At 37.7% G+C, this 10,409-nt stretch overlaps 1 protein-coding gene across 2 annotated transcripts in view; it reads right to left on the reverse strand.

Annotated features, from left to right (window-relative positions):
• The window catches only part of LOC309479769 (D-beta-hydroxybutyrate dehydrogenase, mitochondrial), a 29,223-nt gene extending 20,014 nt beyond the window's left edge, over positions 1–9,209 (reverse strand). The window contains exon 1 of one of the 2 annotated variants that reach the window (XM_082143959.1): positions 9,158–9,209. The gene's annotated coding sequence lies outside the window, so the exon portion shown is untranslated. Of the gene's footprint in view, positions 1–9,093 lie in introns of both variants that reach the window. The other variant, XM_082143960.1, reaches the window with a different exon arrangement.
• Between the last annotated feature and the right edge of the window lie 1,200 nt (positions 9,210–10,409).

Below are 10,409 nucleotides of genomic sequence, written 5' to 3' on the forward strand. Positions count from 1 at the left end.
ATTTATTTGAAACTTAATAGATATCATGTAAAAATCTAGTATTGAATCGTATCGAATCGAATCGTATCGCGGGGAATTCTGAAGTATCGAAAATAATCGAATCGTTGGCTTAAGAAATCGGTATCGTATCGAATCGTCATGTAGGCTCCGATTTACACCCCTAAACTGAGCAAGCCAAAGGCAACAGTGGCAAGGAACCGAAAAACTCCATCAAGTGACCTAATGGTGTCCTAAAACTCCATCAGGTGACCTAATGGAGAAAAAAAACCTTGGGAGAACCCAGGCTCAGTCGGGGGCCAGTTCTCCTCTGGCATTTATGAGCTAGAGGCTGGATTGTAGTTTGAACTATAGGATTATATGAATGCCTGGCTGAAGAAATGCGACTTTAATCTAGTTTTAAACTGGGAGAGCGAGTCTGAGCAACGAACAGTATCAGGAAGACTATTCCAGAGTTTTGGAGCCAAATGTGAAAATGCTCTCCCTCCTTTGGTGGTTCTGGATATCCTAGGTATGACCAAAAGCCTTGAATTTAGTGATCTTAAAGAGCGCGATGGATTATAGGGCGATAGAAGATCCGTTAAATAGACTGGAGCTAAGCCGTTTAGGGCTTTATAAGTCAGTAGCAATACCTTGTAATTAATACGGAACTTTATAGGTAACCAATGCAGTGATGATAAAATCGGTGTTATATGATCATATTTTCTTGATCTCGTAAGAACTCTAGCGGCGGCATTTTGGACTAACTGTAGTTTGTTTATTGAGGATGCAGGACAACCAGCTAATAAAGCATTACAGTAATCCAGTCTCGAGGACATGAATGCATGAACTAACTTTTCTGCATCAGAAACTGATAGCATATTACGTAGCTTAGCAATGTTTCTAAGGTGGAAAAAGGCTGTTTTTGTAACATATGAAATATGATTTTCAAAAGACAGGTTGCAATCGAGTATAACACCCAGGTCTTTTACTGTAGAGGATAAAGTAACAGGACATCCTATGATGTTAAAGTTGTATTGTGCGAGGTTTTGTGGGCGGTTTTTTGAACCGATAAGTATTACCTCTGTCTTGTCTGGATTTAATAAAAGAAAATTACGCGTCATCCAATCTTTAATATCGGTAACACACTCTGTCAATTTGGAAAATTTAGCGGTTTCATCCGGCCGTGATGAAATATATATTTGAGTGTCATCAGCATAACAATGGAAACTAATTCCATGTTTCCTTATAATATTTCCGAGTGGCATCATATATATTGAGAATAACAGAGGGCCTAATACAGATCCCTGCGGCACTCCATTGTTTACTGGAGTTATGATCGATTTTTCTCCATTTAAATAGGCTAGACAAAATGGTAGCGGTCAGATAGGTATGATTTGAACCAGCTTAATGCTTGTCCTTGAACACCAGTATATTAATTTTGTAGTCGATCTAAGAGTAATGTGTGATCTATAGTATCGAACGCAGCACTAAGATCAAGTAAAACTAGTATTGAGATACAGCCTTGGTCAGAAGCTAAAAGTAAATCATTTGTGATTTTAACGAGCGCAGTTTCAGTGCTATGATGCGGTCTGAATCCAGACTGAAACTTTTGATAGATATCATTTTGTTGCAAGAAAGAGCCCAGTTGAGCGGACACCACTTTTTCTAATATTTTAGACATAAATGGAAGATTTGAAATGGGTCTATAATTTGCTAGATTATTATGATCTAATTGTGGTTTCTTAATGAGAGGTTTTATAACTGCCAGTTTAAATGTTCTTGGAACATGACCTAAAGATAAAGACGAGTTAATAATATTGAGGAGAGGCTCTTCCACTACAGGTAACACTTCTTTCAGTAGTTTAGTTGGTATAGGATCTAATAAACATATTGTTGTTTTAGATGAAGTGATAAGTTTATTTAACTCTTTTTGTTCTATAGTTGTAAAGCACTGTAATTGTTCTTGCGGGGTGATAATTGAAGCTGAATTATAAGGCGCAATTGAAGATTGAACGTTTACAATTGTGGTTCTGATGCTTTCTATTTTCTCAGTGAAGAAGTTCATGAAATCATTACTACTGAACTGTAACGGGATATTTTGTTCGGGTGACGTCTGTTTATTTGTTAGTCTAGCCACGGTGTTAAATAAAAACCTTGGATTGTTTTGGTTGTTTTCTATTAGTTTGCGGAGGTGCTCAGCCCTGGCCGCTTTTAGGGCCTTTAGTAACAGTAACAAAGTAACAGGAGGACAGTGCAAAATGGTGTGATATGGCCTGTTGAGGCTTTTTTTAATTTGTTTACAAAGGTTTACCGGCAGTTTTGCCTGTTATGGAATGTATCACTATTTATGTCTGAGCCTAATGTTTAATATTTTTTGAAGTGCAATTTTGTTTACATCCATTTTATTTATTGTTTTTGGTATTTATTCAAGTGAATTTTTTTGTTAACAGACACTGAGAGTCCATTGCTTTTATTGTTTTTGGTTGTTTTGTTCATTTTTTGTGGATATTTAAAATGTTTTCCGTTTTCAATGTTTAATATTTTTAAGAAATAAAAGTTTATAGATCTTTGAAAAGGTGTACCTGCATCATTATGCCATTATCATTATATTAGATGAAAATGGTCTCGAACGACAATATTATAGTTTATCGCAATAATTTCTTGGACAATTTATCGTCCAGCAAAATTTGTTATCGTGACAGGCCTATTTATAATGTGTATAGATTTTTATTTAATTTTTTTATTGCCTTTACAGGGACAGAGACAGAATAATTTGATCAACACAAAAGCTCTAGTATATACCAGTGTCAAACTTCCTCGGAATGTAGCTGATGTCAAGCCATTACGCGCAAGACCTGTGCGCACGTCCATCATCCCTGAAAGAAGGGGTAAGCCCATCCTGCTTCGTAGGTCATCTTTCAGCAGTGTGACTTGAGAAAATGCTCTTTCAACTGGAACGTTGGATATGGGGAGGGTGAGCAATTTTATAGCACCAAAAGCTATATCCTGGACAGTGGTTTCCTCCAACATCTTTAAAAGATTCCACCTCAAGCCAGAATGCGTCAATGGCCAGGTTGGGAGAAAAACCTGCTGAGGCAACATTTCTCAGCCGAGTCTCAAGAGAATCGAGAGAGCCAGAAAAAAACTCTGTCCGTTGGCTTGAAGGACATCACGGCAGCAGGACATAGGAGCTCCAGCTTCGCGAGCAGCTCCATGGATGCAGGCAGGCGCATTTGGTATTGGACCAGGAGTTCTTTCAAAAAGTCTGTGCAACGTGTGTGGACCAGTAGCTTCATTTCAGGGGACAAGGTGCTTGCTTCCAGCTTCTGGCTGAATGTGGCCCCCAGGTCAGCATCTGCAGGTGAGAGATAGACACTGGTGGAATTTAGGTCCAATTCTCTGAGTTGTTTTTCATTATTCATGCGGAAAATGCTAGGCTTCATCACGGCTGACATATAGAGCTGGTTAAGGTCTTGGAATACAGTGAGGCTGTCCCCAGTCTCCAACTGGAAATTCTTGTTTATGGCCTTAATTTCAAACAGCAGCGGATGTAGAAAATGCAAGTACAGACGGTTTGTCTTGTCTTTGTACATCTCGCTGAGGAGACGCGTGGCATAACAATGCTCAGCATTAGCAGCCAATGTAAAATGTAAGGTCAGCTCCTCTTCATGGTCCAGAATTCGGTCTATGCAGTCTGCTGTTGCCAGCCAGCGGGTGACGCTCGGGGATAGTAACTTTAGGGGAGACCCTCCATTGATGGTCTTGTATATGGCTTTATAATCGGTCTGGCGCTTTGCGGAGTGTGAGAACCAGTTATACGTCTCCCTGATCAGATAGTCTATATTGCTGGGCAGCTGTTTCATCGCTTTGTGGGCAATTATATCCAGGGAGTGGCACACGCATCTTATAAGTTGTAAATTCTGTTGCATCTGTTTCAGTAACGTGTACACCGAATGCTGTCTGCCGACAATTACACTGGCCCCATCTGTTTCTATCCCTACCATATTAGCAATGTCCAATGCACACTCCTGCACAAATCGAATGACTGCCTCCACAACTCCATTAGCATCAGAATCTGAGAGCTAATAAACCGGTTGTGTTTTTTGGAGCAATATTTATTTTACGATATAAAATGAGGTGCTAGCAATGACTTAATAACAGCAGTGCATTTTGTTCTGTGCATCTGGAATGCACCTGTCTCGTCTTTCAGTATATCAGATAGTTCATCTAAATAAAACAAAACTATTTTTTAAACATTTTGGATTATATATCTAGATTTTTTTATATCATTATTAGCTGAAGCATATGGAGAGTTCTGGTAACATGCAAAATCTGAGTGTATAAATAAATAATTATATTTCCTTCAAGCAGCTGACATTAGCCAGCAACCCTTGCTTCCCTTTCAGTTACAGGCAGGTGATTTTTTCAGGGTTGGAGCTAAACTCTGTAGGACAGTGGCCCTCCAGGACCGAAGTTGCCCATCCCTGACCTAAGCCCTGTCCCATCTCCGCCTCAATAATGTGGGGGGATCAGGAGGCTTTTGTTCAGGCACTAAAAGGTGGCAGCACTAGTGGCGTTTTAATAGGGATCCCAATCAGTCGGCACAACGACTACGCCGAACGTGAGCGACTGAAAGGGAATGTCTCGGTTACGTATTTAACCCTCGCTCCCTGAAGGAGGGAACAGAGTCGTAGTCCCGTCGCCACTATTGCTGGACCACCACTGACTCCGGGGTCCGCTCGGCTCCTCAGTGAAAAACAAGTGGTGCGTGCATCCACTTCCGTATTTATACCCGCGCTGCGGGGCGGAGCATGGATGCAAAGCTTGCACGCCAGTGTGTGCATTGGCTCGTTTTATCAATACTCGAAGATGACAGGCTCCCTAAGCGTGATTCCAATCAGTCGGCACGTCGACTATGTCTTCTTTCCCTCCTTCAGGGAATGAGGGTTACAAATGTAACCGAGATGTTATAGAGAGTTGACATGGTATCTCATGTAGGTCACAAATGGCATGATCAAATAAAAAAATTGTCACAATATATTACTATGTATACAGTATTACTGTACATTTATTTTTTAAGTATATCATTAATACATTATATTTAAAGCAAATTGCAATATGGTAAAAAAAAAACAACAACATATATTTGTTTTTTTTTGTTAGTGTTACTGACTTGATTATGTCATGTGCTTCATTGGAGTAGGTAGTTGCTGTCTTTTTCTGATTTCAACAGTAACAATGGGTGCCTATACCCACACTTTGGGTACTGCCTATACCCGCAGTCTTTGCACTGGTCTACTTTATGTATTTCCTGTTTTTGGCCCAGGTGTTCAAGTGGGCATGAAGATCACAAGTGTGCGTAGAACTTTTGATTAACCAATGGGACACACTTTATGAGTCTGATTTAGGGATGTCAATTTACATAAATTCCCATAATCTATTGTTTAAATTAACGATCAATTAATCAATTAAATGTTAACCAATCTCTTAAATCCAAAGTGGGGGTGCTACTAAGGCTATGTTGAGACTGCAGGCAAAGCAGATCTTTTCAGGCAGACTGTCCGCACTATTAATTGCAAGTGATCAAATAAGATTTGTGTGTCCAGATATAACCAACCTATCTGTATGGGTTAGTTTGGTAACAATGTAGACGGACCCATGTATGTGACAAGGCTCTCAAAATGGATACAGGAAAAATGGAGGTGCATCATCTACTCTCCAAATAAGAGTGAGTTGCGGTGCAGAACTCCTACGTCGCACAGGATAATGCAGAAATCTTTGGATATGCCATTTGAACACCATATGAATTCTTCTGATATTTCTGACGCCAGTTTGGTGTTATTGTTGTGTGTCACTTTAAGAGTGAGGCAAAACATGTTAAATCCGATTTGAGCAATGTGGAAGAAATTTTATCTTTCAGATGTGTGTGACCATCATATTATGAGAGTAAAAGAGCACACACAAACCTTATTCTAATATGGAATTTTATTGCAATGGTAAAGAGTGTTGGTACGTGACAGGAGGGCCTCCACTCAAGGATAAAATATGATGAACAAGTCTAAGAATGTTCACATATGGTTGAAAATACCATCATTGGCCTAGAAAGATAACATTCTGGGAGTCAAAATTATAAAAGAGGAAGGATGCCCTCCCTTTACTGTCACACTCTGTAGCCACTCTGACTGTATGTGACTGTATGACTGCTGACCTTTTCTTAAATAAACCTCATCAAAGACTATTGGAAATGTTTGTCTCTTTAATCAGTGATATAATTTTCTTTGCCACCACAGCAGACAGAGCGTCCAGACTGAGACACATCTGTAAAAATCTAATTGGAATTGCATTTCAAACCACCTCCATATGTGGTTTGAATCAGATTTTATCCGAATTCATGTGTTTTTTGCTGTCAGGACTTTCAAAAAGCCATCTGGATAAAATCAGTTTATGCAAGAAATTGCCTTTTTGCTGGCAGTCTGAACATGACCTTAGTTGTTACTTTACGACTTACTTAACCAACACAAAATAGGCTACAGTAGGTGTCGTATTTAAGCTTCTAAGCTTGATTTACAGTGAATATAGGAAACATGATCATCAATTAACAAGTGCTTTCAAATTTTCTGACATATTAGAAGTGCTCTATTTTCAGAGCGTGAAAAAATAACTGCTTTACATGAAAATGTGATCTGTAAAATCATCGTACATAACATATAAATTGTGTCATATATCGTTGAAAGGTCTCAAATTGCAGAATACAACTAGCATATTTGTTTCAGTTAGAGACCAAACTATACCAAGTATTTGTATGAAAAGCGCACATATGCTTATTTAGAGCAGGTGGTCTCGAATGAGCCCAAACACAACATAAGACAATGCTGTAGATCCCAGAGTGACATGACATGCTGCTTGGATAAAGCTGACTCAGTGTTTTCCAATGTCATTTGAAAGTTCAACTATACGAAACGCTGCGTCCGAAAACGTAGGCAGCTGACTTGTTGCCTTACTGCTTTATCAGGCAATGACTTTGCAGGCAGCATTTGCGCATGAAGGTACCTCAGGAAACTGATTTCAGACAGACTTCTTAGGCAGCGTTACAGTTTAATGATCTACAGCAAAATACAGCAAGCTTTGGTGATAATTAAGCAAATATTTAATCACTACAATAGTAATTATGTTTCAAAATAAATGGCTAGCCTAGCTAATCCATTGCATGGTTTGAAGACATAAGGGCTGCTTTCGAAAGCTTAAAAATGCTTCCTTCAGAGGATGCATTCCAAGGTAGGTCCCAATCCAATGTTAGCTTCACTTCCTGTCTCCTGAGATACCTTCATCTGATCGATTTTCGAAGGATAGCCTACATCTATGCTGGCTTCTGATCGAAGGCAGCATAGATGTATCCTTCGCTGCCTTTGATATCCCACAATCCTTTGCTTTCCATTCTGTGACAGTTGAGCTAGAAAAATAAAGATTTGCGTTTGATGGTCAGTTTGTGTGTAAATGTACATCTTTGACAAACGTTTTCCACTTTAGATGTAATTTCTAGCGGGAAATTACTATTGTAGTAATTATATATTCACTTAGATTGTACCAAAGCTCGCATTTTGCTGTAGATGTGTGCAAACGCTGCCTGCAAAGTCATTGCCTGATAAGGCAGTGAGGCAACAAGTCAGCTGCCTACATTTTCAGATGCCGCCATGATGACCTTGCTTAAACAAGCATCCATAAGTTTTATCGATTAAATTATAATCAACAATTAAATGATCGTTGATAAATCGTTAGCATCTTTACTAGTCTGCTCGATGAATCCAAGAAGATGCTGCTATAATGGTTAGTGTTATTCTTCACATAATATTCTTATTTTCTTATTATCATTACTTCTCATTACTTAGTACATTGCAGAGCTGGTAGGTCTGCCTTACAAGAAATCTGTTTCATTGCTAAAAATCCATTTCTCTATGGAAATAATTAATGGGATTTTTTATTTACTTTCATACGTAACCCGAAACATTTTCGTTTATTCGTCTTTTTGGTTTATAATGTTGAGTGACAGATGTTATGTTTAATTTAGCCAAATTTTCTCTGTGACATCTTTTAACTGTGTTGACAGTATCATGATAAGACAAAAATAACAAATAAAATTCTTGTATAGCCAACATTTTACATTTTATATCCCCAATGTCTCTTTCTTTAGGGGAAATTTAAATGTGAGATTCTGGAAACAAGATATACATTTAGCTGGACCGGTCTGGTTGGGAAGAAAATAATTTTAAGCAGATAGCGGATGAACACAGAGGGAATTTTTAGTAGGAGTGGGCGGATGCGGAATAGAACCTAGTGGGAGCAGGCGGGAGTTGGACGGAAAAAACTTAAAGCACTACTTTCATATAACAGAAAGATTTTCAAAATGGGTAAGCATAAAATAAGTTAAAGCTTTTTGTGGATTCAGTATACGTGTAACGCGCTGATCCAAGGAAGAGGATGATGAGGATGATAAAGATAACTCACAATTTATTACGCACACAGAATAACAGGCAAACATGCTTGACAGTGTGCTAATGCACAGACAACAACCGACAAAGACCATAACAAAGGGAGGAAGTTAAATACACAGAGATGATTAACAAAAAGATTGATCATTAGTGGTAAATGATATAGTGGCGGGAAAACAAAGACAAAAAAACATGTGATGAATGAAAACAAACTAGCAGACTGGAGTCAATGAACAGAACTAAAAAGGAACATAATGTGACTACAGGAGTCTGTTCTAGAAACAGCACATCAAATTGGCTTGAAATGTTGTCCAGTGTGACAACATGTCCTGTGGCATTACATGCTGCTATCTCCATCTAAAACTATTTTAAATTTAACTTTTACAGTTCTATTATAATTATTATACACGCAGTTTTTATTACCACATAATAATTGAGAGACAAACAGATTATATGTACTTAAATCAATTAAATCAACTTTCTCATATTTTGTCAACTATTGAATTGACTTATTGAATTAGTATCCGGCAGGGACAACATCTAAAATATACACTTTCTCCACAATTTTTGACCTAAAATGGTAATAGTATTTCTGTCCACGATGCAATGCATCCCTCCCCAAACTTACTTTTGACTCTTGTGATGAATATCCTGGAATATGAAGAAAAAGTTAATAAAAAAAAAATACCAACCCTTTATTTTTAATCTGCTGAAGAGTTTGACGTCAGTCTCACAAGAGGTTTCTTGAGCTGAATGATGGTGGGGAAACCTTCTTTCCCAACCTAACCAAATACAATGACATCATGGCACTCGTGATTGCAGTGGGAAATGCCATGCATGAATTTGAATGAAAAGGATAAACATCTTATAAGTATCTGACAAAGAGTATAAAACTGAAAACATGATTTCATGTCTTTGTGAATCAGATTGCTGGAACAAGAGCAACTGTAGCTGCGAGCCATACGAAAGCTTAATGTCAAATCTGATAAAAAAAAAAAAACATTGAAATGCAAAGTTGCCACTCAATAATATCATAACACTACTCATGTACTAATACCTGAATTAATAGTTACTTAAATATGAACTCATGATTAGTGAAGATATGAAATCATGAACCAATGAAGAGTGATCCTTAACTACGACAGAAGTCATAATGATTCATGTATGAATAACAGAAACCTTAAACATGTTAGTACATGTTGGATAGTTAATGCATTAATAAACATTTAGGGGTAAACTAAATCAATCAGGCTCCGTAAGAATAAATAAGAAGTCATCTAAATTTGAATTAATTTTTTTTTAATACTACCATAATTGAAACTGTAATATCATAATCTGCCATCAGCTTTGTGACAAATAATTAGAATGGCACATAATTATTTAGCCATTCATTTCACAGATCCGTCTAACCAAACGGGGTTTTGTTGTTTAAATATATATGCTTCGATTAGCATTAGCTTATAGCTTATGCCTTATTTTACATGTAAACGTGCCTTATGTGTGTCTTTACAGGAATGTTTGGGCTTTCTTTTAAGTCCATATATGTTTAATTGTAGAATTAAAAATAAAAGAACTACACATTTGTATCTTTTTTTTTTTTTTTTTTGGTACCATGGGTGTAATGGAATAAGGATGGCACTCTTATTGTATGTTTATTCATATTTCAGTTAATGATTTGTAAGTGCATCATTGTGTCATGACTTTACTTGAGGGGGCACATAATTACTAACTCATGATTAACTAACCATACACTAACATAAAGTAATGTCTTGTTAATGCATGGCTGTGTCATGACCTTACTTGAAGGCAGACATGGGGACTTGTGACTTGGTGACTTGGACTCGAGTCGCTATTTTTATGACTTGTGACTTGACTTGACAAAAAATTAAATACTTGAGACTTGACTCGGACTTGGAAGTTAAAGACTCGGGACTTGACTTGAGA

This window comes from Leuciscus leuciscus, assembly GCF_965113295.1.
Source record: "Leuciscus leuciscus genome assembly, chromosome: 17".
Lineage (NCBI taxonomy): Eukaryota > Metazoa > Chordata > Actinopteri > Cypriniformes > Leuciscidae > Leuciscus > Leuciscus leuciscus.